Below are 15114 nucleotides of genomic sequence, written 5' to 3'. Positions count from 1 at the left end.
CCTAACGACCGCCGCTGCCGCACTTCGTCCCTTTCTTGCCTACGAAATGAATTTTTCGGTTTCAAAAACCGGGCGAACTCCTCGCGCGTCGAGGGTCAACGATCGTCGCCGTCGCCGTAGTTGGTTGCTGCGCGGACTCGAACGAAATTACGCGCGTAATTACGAAGGGAGAAGCTCGAACGAAGAGGAGAACGCGACCTTGGTCGACGGTCGAAGACGCGAGGTAATTCGTGCGAGGAATGCGCGCACGGAAAGCCGGCAACCAGGAAGATGAATCGCGGCTACGCGGCGGGAATACGTTACGCGGCTGACTCGTGTGATTAATCGCTATGAACTTGACGACACGCGTTCCTGCCGATTTGATAACCGTGAATTATCGAACGTGCTTCTCCGCCGGTGATCGATGAGTTCGTCGGTCAGATCGATGCTCAACATTCTAATTGCCGACCATTTAAAATCCTCTAGGCTTTCAATTTCTATCGAACGATCGTCTGACGTCTTGTTTTACGATCCCTTTGATATTCTTCCTCGCCAGTGATTTATCTTATCGTCTCTTGGATGCGTTTTCTTCGTTCTCTCCCAACAAAGAAGGCTCTAAATCTTTGCTGACGGGACACAGAGATTCCCGAAACGATTCACGAAATCGGACGGTGGTAACCGACTGGCAAAAGCTGATAATTTCATTTACGCGAAACGCGGCGTGCAACGACCAGCGAAAAGAAGCGCGAGCGAGGAGACGAGCCGAATGGATATTGGCCTGACGGCGGCCACAATGGCTCACCATGGGCGGTCCACGGCTGAGTTACGAGCATGGGAACCATCAAATGGAATCTAACACCTACGGTGCCGTAATACGGTTTTAACCAGCCGCTGGTCAGCCGCAAATCTGCATAAAATATCGAATTTCGAATTGAAGCGCGCTGAACGGATTAAGATGGGGCATAGAGGTGTCCGTGGTTCTTGATGTTTTAATCTTCATCCGGTAAAGATTCGTGGATTTTTGAAGGAACAGAGTTTCTCGTACGGATGTACGCGAGTCGTAATTTCTAGGAAAACCGTCATAGATCTACTAGTTATAAGTATATTTGATCAACGCCTTGAAATTCAGTGGGAGAACTAGCAAAGATCGGATCGCATATACTACTTATATGCAATGCAAACAAGGGAAATAAACTTCCCATTTTCATGGCAGTTCTTGAGATAGTAATAACACCTTGGAACTTATCACTCATCTTTCGAAAAATTTATTTTCCCTGCGTCGTTGAAAACGCTTCTTATGTTAACTTCTATGAACAATAATTTCCTAGATCGCAAAACGAACTAGAAGAGAGCCACGAATATCCAAGTGGTTCTGATCCGGCTTTCCAATCGTCCAAGACGATAAAGACGTCCGCCATTGATGTGGTTCGTTACGACAATATAACGATCCCGGGGCGATACGATGCAATCAGCCTGAAGAACCCTCTTCGATCCGCTAAAGCGCAGTGGCTGAAGATGAGCAAACACGGGGCTGACGATCGGTTTACCCGACGACTTGGCCAAAGATCAAGATACCTGGCCGCCTATAAATAGATCCATCGGCTCAATAATGAGCCGGGAGCGGTCGGTTTATCGATATCGATCGCGCAATATCGTGCCGCTCAAAATATCTGGCCGTGTAATAGAATCGATAAGAACGAACGTACGAAGAAATAACGTCGGAGGATTGAACCAGAGGCGACGCTCGATCCGCTCTCCCAACGAAAGATCCACCGACTCTCTCGAATCGATTAGCCTCCAGCTTAAAAATAATATTTTCTTTTTTATTCGCAGGAAATGACTGGAATTAAACGAGTTGCCGTCCGGGTTGCTTCTTGAGCCATTTCCTATCGACTAGTATCGAGAAGCATCGTTAACGATAAACGTGCTCCGCGATATTCATCGTTGAAAGAAAAACGTCGAGGTGACTTAGATAAGGAAATGAATGTTGCAAAACAAAGTGTAAAAGCACGATTAAATAATATGTAAAACGAGGTGTAGAAAGATAAAAGATAATGGAAAGCGGCCAAGTTTAATTTAATTTAGAAAATATAAAGGTGGTTGAAAGTGGATTGAAATGGCGCCACGCAGACTACGACGGAAGTTGTTCGATTGTTTGGAAGCAGATTTTTGGACGGTAATCTGGGCAATATATTTCATGATTCACAGACATTTTGCCGGGCACAATTGACAAGTTGCCAGAAAGAAAATGGCAAAACGTTGTTCCTCCGCGTCGTTGCGTTTAGATCCAAAGTCCATCCGCGGTACATGTGACGGGGCTTTCTTTCGTCGAGAGGGAAAAGTGTGGACTGCAACGTATGAAAAGTCGGAGCTGGAGAGTGCGTGCTTTAGCATGGCTGAGTGCGTGCGTTTGCACGTACGTACAAGTGCCTATTTTTACCGCCACTTAGTGTGTCGTGAGGGTGAAGTTTAGAGAAGGTTAAGAGAGACTATTTCGCGTTACAAAACTTTCTTTCTGTCACCAGGGAATTGCCTTCTACGATAAATCCGAGCGAAAACACAAAACCTCTTCGACGATGAATCTTCGAACGGAGAATGTTAAATAGCTATGAGTCGTTATTATTAGTAACGAATTTTTTCTATCTAGGAATCACAAACTGACTGTGAAAATATTTACCTAAGTCCTGTTCGAAGGTCCTATTGTGATGATTCACGAGACAAGATCCACAAACTCAGTTTTTCATTCATTTCATTTGCATCTCGTTCTCTCCTTCTCCCAACCACGTCACTTTGCTAAGAATTTCTAAAATTTTCTCGAGGCATTTTTAGTATTTTTGTAATATTCAATTATTAGATTGTTATTTATGCAAATTGCAAAGAAATGGAATCTCTATATAGATCTGTCTTACCTTCTAAATACTACAACACGTGTATAACGAGTATAACGAGTGTAACAAGTATAACGAGTTTGCTTTGCATATTTTGTATATGTTTACATAATATATGCATTCTGCACATTTTTACACATCTAAATATCTGCAATTCATCAACTGTTAATAAATTGTTTATATTATATTTCATTAACTAGCTATGTAACAGCATCGAGATTTCAAGATTACCTGTTTCCCCTCGCGAGCACAAAAATTATGAGAATTTTCTACTCGACGAATATTAATAGCAAAAGTTCCTAACTACACAGAATTACCGGCCCCCATACGTACAACGCTGTGACATAAAAACCTCTATAAACCCATCTGTGATCGATCACGTACGCCACACACACGTACACTATACACGCAAGCTATTAACTTTTACGCATACTATTCAATACCTGCTCGATGCCTACTGACTATCGTCGTGGAAGTAGCGATCGTTCTATCTGAAATGAGGATATAAACTTGCCTGTGCCTTGTCGTTAGTGTAGCCCGAGAAACTTATTCGCCGATAAACGCCGAACATGCGTACGATATCTGGATCCTTAACAATCGTTCCGTAAATAAATGGCGTTTAACCTCAGCGGCCTTTCGCCGCGTCACACCGCACCGTATTAATAGGAAGTTCACGTAAATCCAATTTAGAAACCATGAAACGTTTAAGTAATCTTTCACGGTGCATCTAGACGCGGGACTCGATTCTGCTTCTCGTTGGATTAAAGGTATCCGATTCACGGTGTACTTCGATTAAATTTACGATATTCAACGTATACACTAACTGCACGTTCGCAAAGAAACGTCGTTGATAATTTATCGCGACCAGTTTATAGGTTTCTGTAAAGATAATCTTGCTCGGTATTTTGTGAAAAATTATCGTTATAAGGATTAATGGATAACTGGTACGAATGTACATTATACGAGAACGTTCCATAACATATACCGTGTTTCTTTTCTTTTCGAGTGGATATTGTTGTTCGGGTAACAATACCAAACGAATCTTAAAATATACGATTGTTACGATGATACGAAATTGCCAGGGAGTTATCATTTGGAGTACAATCGATCGCTTATTCTACTTTCTTGTTTGGTGGACTACTAGGCAAATGATGGAAAGTCATCCTGGGTAACTTAAGATGCTATTCGAAGAAAACAACTTGATATTTCTGGCATCGGAAACTGAAAACTCGAAGCAGAAGAAATCGCGAAACTTTTATCGCCAACCAGACAAGATCAATATTATCGAAGGCAGAAGCAACTCACTCTGGCCACGTCCACGAAATTCCACGATAAGTTTTTCACCACCCCATAACTTTTAGCTGGTATCAACTTCTGTTTGGTAATGTTACTCCTTTTTCGGAGATCCGTCGCGATCGCCTTCGATGAGTTTGCGAAAGCTGTTCGAGAAACGAGTATTCTCAAACGCATACCTATTACACGAGGGAAAAATTATAGAATTCGGAGAAATTGTAAAATGTTTCAATTACTGAGCTTTCGAAAATTTAAATGTATAGTGCCATGTTTCCTAATATTTGCTTTTACTAGTTTTATGCGTAGTCATTTTACAGGCGGTAAAAAATAATTGAAAATATATATAAGAAAGGCGAGTGGATTTTTAAAATTATTTTTCTATAAGTTTGCGGAACTTTGTGCCATAAATTTCCAATTTTGCATTATTACGCGATGAATTTTCTCGCGTGATTAATCGAACGATGCGGAATTAAACACATGCAAAATATTCCGCGTTACGATCGAATGCTTACGTAGCTGAAAAAAAAAACAACAGGTAATGAACGAAGCAGCGAAGTGGCTGCTCTTTTTTTCGACCGGGTCGATTCCGCGTTGCGCGCTTATTTCAAATACACTTTTATTTTTATTTCACACATTCATCGCGAATCCAACATTTGATTAGGTAGAATTTCACCGCGCGCCGATCGTTTCCGATGATTGCTTTTTGTTTCATTTACTTTCGAAACCGTTCCTTTCGAGTTTCCTCGCCACCGTTCGATTATTAATTCGAGCCGATGATTCTTTTACGATATTCGCGCAATCTTCTTTCACAGAATCTTTAACGAACATTCCATCGATAAACTCGTCGGACGGTAAACAAAAGTTCTGGAAAAAGTAGCCACCCACGCGCGTTCTCTTTTCAGCGACGCGTCAAAATAAACAATCTACAAGCCGATCGTTTACCGTCTTGCAACATAAAATGCGTCATATATGCAGAACAATTTATAATTATACGGTCTTCGAGCAAGCAAAATTGCATTTCGAAATAATACCTTTATAATAAATATGTCGGTTTAGCAGGTAAATAAGAACAAAATTCCTCCTAAAAGATGAGAAAATTTACATAAGTTTTAAACACGTCTATTGTACCTTCCCTAGCATTTCTCGGTTCTCGATATATTATGTCGAGATATTCGAAATACCTCGAGGTTTTTACCTGTTAAAATTATTATATAAGCAATTACGAAATAACGACTACGTGTTTCAAGTCGAAAGATGGCACAAAGCGAATGATAAAATTTCAGTTTCCTTCAGTTTCGAAATGATAAATAGGATATTTTAACCAAGAAGGGTGGTATTATCCTCGGCACAGACACACCGCTAAACTTCTTCGTTTCTGAATTACATATTTCGAATCTTCTTTGAAAACGTTCCATCCTTACCAACACCGTTGCACGCAGCAATTAATCAATCGTATTCGAATAGAAACGCAACACTTAACTATTTTCATCACGAACCGCTAACCAGCAATTAATCAACTGGCATTTCGAATAGAAATACGACGCTTAATCATTTCCAGCAGCGTAACTCCGCTGAAACTAGCATCAACGGAGTTCGCAAACTATCTCAGCCAATAACCCAGAACGATATTCTACCATTTTATGTAGGTTCGCGAGGGAGAGACTGACTGGCTTCCTACCTGAATCCCCAGTTACCTGACGCCCTCGTTTCAACCACCGCCAACAAATCACATCGATAACGAACGTCCATCTTCGCCCACATCGTGCTGCCCTCGTTTCGCGTTAATGTCACTCCACGTTCGCACGAATCGAGCCAAGCTCTGGATGTATTCGCGATTCGTTCTGAGCGAGCGAGAACACGCTCCATTGCCTCGTTCGCCAGTGGATTTCGAATTTACTGGTATTTCGCGCGAACAAACTTTATGCCGAACGCGACCGAACATTGAACGCCACGTTCGTTTCCACTTCAATTAGAACATCCTTCGTTTCCCCTTTTACGAGCCTTATATAGGGAAATCTTAAAAAGATGCACCACCTGATCACGAAAATTTATAGAATCAGAGAAATGTTTCGTCCATTGGCTATTTATCTCTTTCGAAGTTTTATCTCTTATAATTAGGCGCGAAAGTAATTTTAAAACAACGAAGAAGTTTCGACGTCCGATAATATCCAAAGAATGGAGATCAGGAGGATAAATTTCTAAAAAAATACAAAATTGACAAAAATATATAGAAACGTCTACGCTGAGATTAAAGAAACGAAAAGGAATTTCGTAAAATTTTTAGTCGATGCACCATATGTCCGTTTCAAGAAATAGAAGAAGAATTTGAAGAAATTTCTATTCAATGGATGGATGGTTCGTTTTAATCTCTCAATGGGGAAACTTTCCTTCTTTTGCTATAGAAGGTCCTTTCGAGGTCTACAAATTTCCGTGAAACTCCTTTGAGCCATGCTTCAAGGATGCCTCTTTGAGACCCGTTCTTAGAGTCAAGTCCGTTGTGCATAGGACACTAATTCGATGTACGAGTATGGTAATAGAGCACTAATTAGAGTGCTTAGAGAACAGCAATAATGAAAAGATCACTTTTAGGGAGTTCTAAGTGTATCCTACTTAGGAAAGCTTCTCTGATAGTCGGGTCTGAGTCACGTCACAGAGGATGCTGTCCCATATCGGGAACTAATTTAGCATAAAACACATGTCAGAGGTGAAACAATTACACCGTTGGATGGGTCGGGTTACTGCAACGCTCGCAAACTACGATACCAGGGATAAAACGAAAGAAGAAAAGAGAAACGCGATCTAGATGGGCCGCTCCTTTTACGAGCGAACGTACAATGAGTCGTTAGTCATCTCATCGAACTTGTGAACTCTAGAACGCAGGTGTCTATGTTCGTGGATCGGTTCTACGCTACACCAATTCCTACACGATCGACCTTTAGCGTTTGTCGCCGCTTTCGCCACACGCACGGTCGAGCGATCATTCAATGAAAGTCGATGATCGACGAGGAATTGCTGATTATAGATCGATCGGTGTACGCGATAAAAATGTTTAATGTAAACTGACAGGTGCCGAGGAAAATTTCTTTACGGTTTCAGTGAATGTTATAAAGTCGTTGGCCGTCGGAGTAACTTGTCATAGTCAGAGAGAAATGCGTCAACCTTTTTGTTTGAGAAATAGCTGCTCAGGTGTTCGAAGTTTATTTCTCGGAGTTTTCATATTTAGATTGGATTATTCAAAGCATCGAGAGTGTTTTGGAATATATTTCCTACGCTACTAGTCTTTCAGCCCACGTTCATTTAACATCGCTGATTCAAAGCGATCGGATTTCCATGCAGTTACACGGTAACGTTGTTGTATCGTCTAACGAGCGGTATAGAGATTTTTAATGTACACACGACAAAGCTTTGATAGAGTAATTGCCTCTAACCATTGCCACTTTCGTCCGCGGAACATCCCATCCATTATGTTCTCGAATAATTTTATTATATCGTCGAACGTATAATGGCACGCTCTTCCATTGAATCACCAACTCGAAATACCAGCCGTAACGCGATTATCGTATCAAAATCGAATTCGGGTAGTTTCTACAATTTCGATTCCGTTTCGCTACAGCACATTCCAAACTGAAGTATTTCAACGCATTCAGGGTATTCGAACAAAGATTCTCCACGAAGAAACCAACGTTCCATCGAAAAATTATTCCGGAGCGCGTCGAATTCCTTTGGTCGGCGCGAAATAAAACGCGCCTCCCGTAAAATATTCGAAACTCGGTCCTCCAGAGACCTACAACTAACTTATATTCGCTCCAGACTGCATATCGACCCTCGGAACACGTGCATTTGACGTTCTTTTTTTGATTTTTGTTTTTTTATTTGCAATTCCACGAAGTGACCAAGAGATTGGAACTAAAACAGGCCTGTATCGCCCGATTCTACCGCAGGGGACCACTGTTTCCGGTGGGAGAGCCGCGAATTCGTCGGCCGGAAACTTCAGTAGCGGAACAATGCGCGCCATAGTTTCGAAACTGTTCGCGTGAACCGCGTAAACCGGAGGCGATTTACGTAATACCAAAGATTATTAAACAGAAGAATCGATGATAGTCGGTTTGTTTGAGTATCTGTTGGAAGGTATTTTTTTTCTTTGGAACACCGTCGATGACGCTTCAAGATAAAATACAAAGTCGTAATTTAAGCTAATTCTATCCGTGTCGAATAGAATGAATTGCAAATTACTGTGTGTATTTTTCTACTTGATTTAGAGGGAACGGTGTATAATATCGATATTTGATGAATTGAGCAATAAACTGCTTGGTAATGTATCATTGCACGATCAATCGATACAAATCAACGATACATCGAATAAATCAAAATATTAGAATTTTATAAAAATTATGTCAAATATGTAAATCAATAATACAAGTGCATCGAAATTTCTTATATCTATATGAAAACGTTTCTTCTTTAAGTTTCAACGATCTTAAGTTCAGCAATTTATCGATCTCAACAGATTTCAATAATCCTAGATTTAAAAATCTTTCAGTTTCGCAAAATTTCAACAACCTAAACTCACAAAATTTCTACTAAAATTTTCAAAATCCAATGTTTAAAAAGTCCAAAACAAATATTCACGAAATTCCAACAATCCTATAATAAATCCTGCAATTTCGCCAAATTGCAACAATCCTAAGTACGTGATTAACTTCTCAACTTATCATCCTAACACATCCTACAAATTTACCTACTGATTTCAAATTTCAATCGTTCACAAAGGAAAATAGAAAGGGAATCAAGTTTTGCTACTCACTGGCGTCTTAATGAAACAGAATCCTCTTCGGTTCCTCTTCGTTCGTAGAAGCGTTCCTGGATCCTGGGGCGACGTGCACGTCGCGTGGTTTGCCGCGGATGGAGAGTTTCGAACGGGAGCCGGTTTCGAGACGTATCGGCTGACGAGACAAGACTGAGACGAAGGAGAGGAAGGAGAGAGAAAGAGAGAGAGAGGAAGAAGCGCACGTGGCGGGAAGGCAAAGAGCGCGACCGCAAAAACGGCAGGCTACGACACGACCTCGGCGACGGTCGCAACGAGACTGAACTTCCAGCCAGGCCGCCGCTCCAGTCTGGAAACAGCTGCTCCGCTAGCCAGCGCCAGAAAACTACTCCGTCGCCTGGCGGACCGGCAAGCCGCGCCAAGTGTATCTTCCACGAGTGCCGATCGGTCCGTGGAAGGGGCACGGCGTAGAAAAATCACGTTTCACCCTATTGGTACCGCCTGATCCGCCTGTTGTTCTCCTACTGTAGTTGATCGAGTTTGCAGGATCGAGAGAGGTCGTCTCCATAGTGGGGTGTTAAGTAGCAGTCAATTAGAACTCTGCTCTTGGAGCTTTCCAATGAATTTCTTCGAATTTTTATTCCAAGGTTCACTGTGGCTTTCTTTATAATTAAATATTGGTAAAGAGCTGCTTCTGGTTTCATTCGTAACTTGATGGATGAAGGCAGAATGATAATTGGGTTGATGGTATGTTTGTTGAATCTTGGATCGTCATTTATTGGTTCAGCTCCAAAATCGTCTGAATATTCTGTCTATACTTCCTATACCATCTATACTTTCTCTTTTATTAAGTATATTTCAATTTCCCTCACGTACCTCAGGTTTGGAATTATGGATGGTTAAAGGAATTGTTCAGCGTTCGTTCCGTCCCTCGATACATGTTACTGCACATAAAGCACGTACGTAGAAAATATGTTCCTATTTCTTTTGCTTATTTCAGAGCGTAGATTCACCTCCAGTGGTATCGACATGCATTTATGAACCACCTTATATATAGCTTGAATTAAATCGATTCTCCGATCCAATCATGTGTTCGATAACGCACAACTAATTAACCAATTCATTTCATTCAAACGCGCGTATAATCCCAACAGCTTGGACCGAAGATTCGTGGAAAAAGAGCGAGAAGAATATCTGCTGGTGGCAGGATAACGTATCGCGGGTGTAGCAGGCAAGGCGCCTCCATGGTATCGGGGCCATTACCTGAAAAAGCGAATACTCCCCTTCACTGACAGCTGCTCTCACGTGTAAATATTTACATTTCGTATGAGGCCCGGGGTCGTTCACACAAGGCCTGCAACTTGCAGCCCAACGTTGCGCAGTGCGCCTGAATGCAACGAATGGGAATGCAAATTTAGAACGAAGAACCACCTACTTCTCCCCCGAAGCGTTCCTCGATCACCTCGTAAAATATCTACGGTGAAAAAAAAAAAAATATACGACGGCTGTAAAACGCTATGTCAAAACTATGTCACTCTTCCGTATCACCAATAAACGAATCGTCAGAATCGTAAAGATCCAACATACGAAACATGACTGGAAAAACGATCGAAAGCCAGACTCGCAAACGATTCGATAAATTTTCCACATATATGCGCGTTCGCGTTCGAGGGAGCGAACGATGTAACCGTACCAGCCTTTTATACCAGAATGCTAGTGTACCTTTACCGCGTTTACCCTGTCATTTACCTTACCAGTCGTTGCAAACCAGCACCTGTGCCGTAACGCGTTAGTCCCAGGTTATTACGAATAGCGTATCGTCGCCTAAATTCCACCTGTCACGACTATCACGTTTATTGGCCTAAATTCGAGAGGAAAGTTTCGTTCCAGATTGTCTAACGACCGAGGATGATGGCATAGTTGGAATCGAACGATCCCAAACCCTAGCTGATAACGGCAAATTCGGAGAATCCTGCATAGTGCGTATCACCCTAAAGCTTATCAGTGCTTTTAACCAGGATTTAGACCCGTGTGTTCTAGACTCGCTTATGGCGTGCGCGCCGACAACAGACCTAGGCGCTATCTTCGATACGGGTACGCTTCCTGTCTTCCGTTAATGTCTTTCATCCCCTAGCTGAATATCTTCTTTCTTTTTTTTTAATCTCCTTCGATAGGATTTTATGGTCTAGAATAGTTTTTAGAATTACGTTACGCTCTTCGTTACTATTAAAACAGGGATCGTTCTTTTCCAGAAAATGTAATTTCGCTGCTCGCAGATTGTCTCTTTAAAAATGCACGAAGACAAAATCCCCATCATTTGCGTCTGTCTAAGAGTCGAGCAATTAAGGCTAAACTGTCGTTTTAACGAATACGTCAGAGCTATCAAATATGCACACAGATTCTTATGAGTGTACTCGCACAGATAGTTAAATATTTCATTCAGAACAGTCACATGTATATCAGGATACTCATATTGTAACCACAACTTGGACCTTAAATAATTAAGACGACGCAACGTATGCGTCAGTAGCTGCAACGCGTTAACCTCGAGTAATTATAGCTCAACGTCGACTGTAATCAAAACTTAGGAAGTGCTTAAGCCCCTCCAGAGTCCGGCACCCTTAAACACTCGACGTTGCTGAAATCATTCTCCTCTTTTTGCCACTCGTCTTGGACCTTCCTTCAACAGTCTATCCGCGTGTCGTCTCGCGAGAAACAAATCATAGCTCTCGTCGGCCATCGAAAAGGCAGAGGCCACTTGTTCAGACCGGCCAGCCGTCGTTCTCAAGTATTCAGCCAGCCGAACACACTGAGTATCGTACTCGCTTTGACCGAGTCGCATGCATAACTAAGTCTTCGTCGATCGGCTATTTATTTAGACTCGAGGCTCGAAACTCGATGGCGCCAGAATATTTGCGATATTGCGGAGACTGGTTCAAGTGGGCGGTCCAGGTGAAATGTTTATGCGTTTTCGTAGAAGCTGCACGCTCAGGCCTCTTCCTCTTCAGGTGGGGAAACCGACGAAATATACCGTGAAAGGGCAAACTTATACGCGAGACCGAACGTTAACGTTTCTGCAATCGATTGCAATTTTGAGAACAGTTTTGCTGCTTGAAAATGGAAACCATGATAAATTCGATTTATAAATGCTTCGATGTACAAACGCTGGGACGCAAAGTAAAGAGAAGTACCTAAACTTCGAGTTGCTGTGTACTCGATTGCAATCCAGAGTGTCACTTGAAAATAATCAAACCGAACATAGAAATTTCGGGAAATTGATGGACGTTCTGATGTACAAAGGATGCACGTTGAACTATAAATTTTGGCCTGAGTCTCCTATATTAAATTACACTTTAGCTTCGCTAGTTAGAATACACGATCGAAGCAGCACAGTTCCCCTCGCATTCACTGCGACAACCCATTATTATCGGACGAGTAAAAGTTTCCAAGGGGAACCTACAGAGATGGAAATATCTGAATAACGGATACCAAGAAGTTTCATTCTCATCGAAAAGGAATAATATTTATCGCTTTAGTATGTAATTCCATCACATTGTTATGATTGTATGCGCACATTCCGTGCAGCGTGAGCGCAAACAGTCAGCGATCTTCTTCTGGTAAGTTCACGAGTTTGGTCAAAAACGAGCAACTAAGCGACTCGTTCCGACCTGCCACATAATTATTCTGTTCTATTGGAGTCACAACGACCTGACAGGCAGCTGCTCACGCGACTGCTTTCGTCTAACGCGTCTATTCCTTTTCGATTCCCCGGGGGCATAATTAAAGTCTCGTAGATCATGTGTAAACGTGTCCCTATGGTACGTAATAATGATGCTTAGGACACGTTTGTTATTGGATAATTACACGAACCGCTTGAAAACTACTTGATCGCTTTGATCCTGATGAACGTTTGAAAACATCGATGTGTTAACAGGATACTTCAATGGATTTATTAAGATTATAAACGCATCACAATTATGTCATCAACGCGTATTTTGATGGACGATATCCCGGTATATATGTAATGAGATCTGTCAAGAGCCTGAAGAGATCGATTCAAGATTCAAGAAAAATTGCCAATTGATGGGAATGTCAAGGTGGTTTCAAGATCAAACTAGTGTAATATTTCAATCACGATACACACTATAATATACAATATAATATACACTATAATGGCATCGTTCTCTATGATTCCAAGAGGAAGAATCTGTAGAATGTAAAGAATGTATCACTCCAAGTTGCTACGTGCAATGATTCTCATGAATAAAATTGTACATTCGCAGGATTCTCATTGTTAATTTTTCTATTCAGAACTCCATGAAACAGCACCTACATATTACAATGTGTATTTCATGGCCGAGTTCCCAGGAGTTTATTGGAAAAACCAATGCCCCGGTGTCGTTCGTCGAGACATTCTCACCCGGGGAAACTCTTGCTTTTATCATTAACCACGAGGATGCAAGAATGTTGGCTGATAGTACGTTAAAAGGTAGTACACGAGATAAGGACGGGGTAGGTTAGACAGGGGAATGTGTGTCGAGTAGTCTGCTACACTTTCGAATCCGTAACAGAGCTGCAGCTCGAGGAGCTTGCTGTGTGCGTCATACATAATGCAGGGACAAAGTAGAGATGAACGGCTGCCGAGTAACGTGCATGTTAAATCCGCAATGCAAATTTCACGTGAAAACTTCCGATCGGTCGTCCCATCGCATCGCGACGAATTCCTGTTTTTCATCAATAATTTACCCTCGCTTTCCTCTCTTTCTTCCCTACCTGACCAGAGAGCGTGCGAACTTCCATCGGGGGTATCTGGCATGTTCATCTCAACGTTCGTTTCGCTTTCTTTCCATAAGAATAGAATACATTTGCAAGAGACGAGAATGAACTATCGAGATCTGCAATGAATACGTTCAGTCAGAAACTCGCGATGCAGTGTCGAGTGGTTTGGGTTTTCGTTTTTAATCCTATCTGGCAGTCCCCTTATACGTTATTTGTTCTCTTCTTCTTTTTCCTTCGTTTCTTTATATTATATTTATATTAGTTATATTTTGTTATCCTGTTTTTTGTATAGTGTAAAGCCACCTTATAAAGTGACTCGTGTTGTATTGGTTAATCGAATCGAGCCATTCATCTTCACCCCAATCGAAACATCCCCTCCGTCCTGCTCGATCGAAGCTAAAAAGTACTAGGCTGCTCACGTGCTAATCCCACGTTAGACGAGTCCTGCTCGTCTCATTTACCGATAGATAGATCGAATTACTAGCGGACCACCGGCGGATAAACAGCAAGAGTTACTTTACACTGAATTAGGTCACCTGTTCCTTCGGTCTCCGCAGACAGGAAGTCGTTGAAGTTCGTCGATTACACGGTGGTATATCCCCTTTGGCTCATTAACGCGTACTATTCATTCGTTGTGACGCATTTTTTGATGGACTGGTCGTTTCAATCGAAAAGAAGACGAGGGAAAAAGAAACGTTGACGCTGCTGGCAATCTGTTCCAAGTACTCATCATCGTAGCCATCATCTGGCTATTTATACAAAGCTGACGCCCGCGTGAAATTAAACTGTGCGGCTTGATTAAAACGAAGCGTAACCGTCGCGCGAAAGTATAGGAAGAGGAGGAGAAGGAGGAGGCCTCTATCCGCCTTATTTCCTCCGTGGCCGGAGTCGTTAGCGGCCTGTCTCCTCAACGATTAGATCATCTTCACCCTTGCGGCGTTTTCATCCGCGACGACAAAGCCACGGCATATCCCGGATGCGATGATTATCGTTAAGAATTACCGAGTCTTACCAGCCCCTTGCTCTTGCCAATCTGTTCGTTCCTCTCTTTTCTTCTTTCGATCGTTGGCTGGCCATTCCTCTCTTTCCTGTCTTCGAGACAGGACGACCACGTGCGCCCTGTCAGGGCCCACGCGACACCCATTACGAGCAATCGGCCCTTCAAATGCACTATAAATGACGCAGGCGATTCTTCAATCTCGCCGTGGAATGCGTTTTCAGCAAGTGGTCACGCTTATCGGAATTATAATATTATCTAGTTGGAGCACAACCGGACAAGAAGAATCACCCGACTCGTTATGCAACAATGTGTATACCCGCGACGCGATCGTTGAAAATTCTTCTTACAAAATGAGATGGACGTAGATTATGGTCGCACGAAGTGATCATGATCGTTTGATACATAGTTAG

The 15114-nt window shown here is 42.2% G+C and overlaps 1 protein-coding gene across 3 annotated transcripts in view; it reads right to left on the bottom strand.

Moving 5' to 3' along the window:
- Positions 1-9367, bottom strand: part of LOC100750001 (extracellular sulfatase SULF-1 homolog) — a 79039-nt gene extending 69672 nt beyond the window's left edge. Inside the window, exon 1 of one of the 3 annotated variants that reach the window (XM_024367206.2) lies at positions 8965-9367. The gene's annotated coding sequence lies outside the window, so the exon portion shown is untranslated. The remainder of the gene's footprint in view (positions 1-8964) is intronic. The other 2 variants (XM_012385006.3, XM_003489024.4) reach the window with 2 other exon arrangements.
- Between the last annotated feature and the right edge of the window lie 5747 nt (positions 9368-15114).

Source organism: Bombus impatiens, unplaced genomic scaffold, assembly GCF_000188095.3.
Source record: "Bombus impatiens unplaced genomic scaffold, BIMP_2.2 scf_0317, whole genome shotgun sequence".
NCBI lineage: Eukaryota > Metazoa > Arthropoda > Insecta > Hymenoptera > Apidae > Bombus > Bombus impatiens.
The sequence above is the reverse complement of the archived record's forward strand: the minus strand, read 5'-3'. Positions and strand labels throughout refer to the sequence as shown.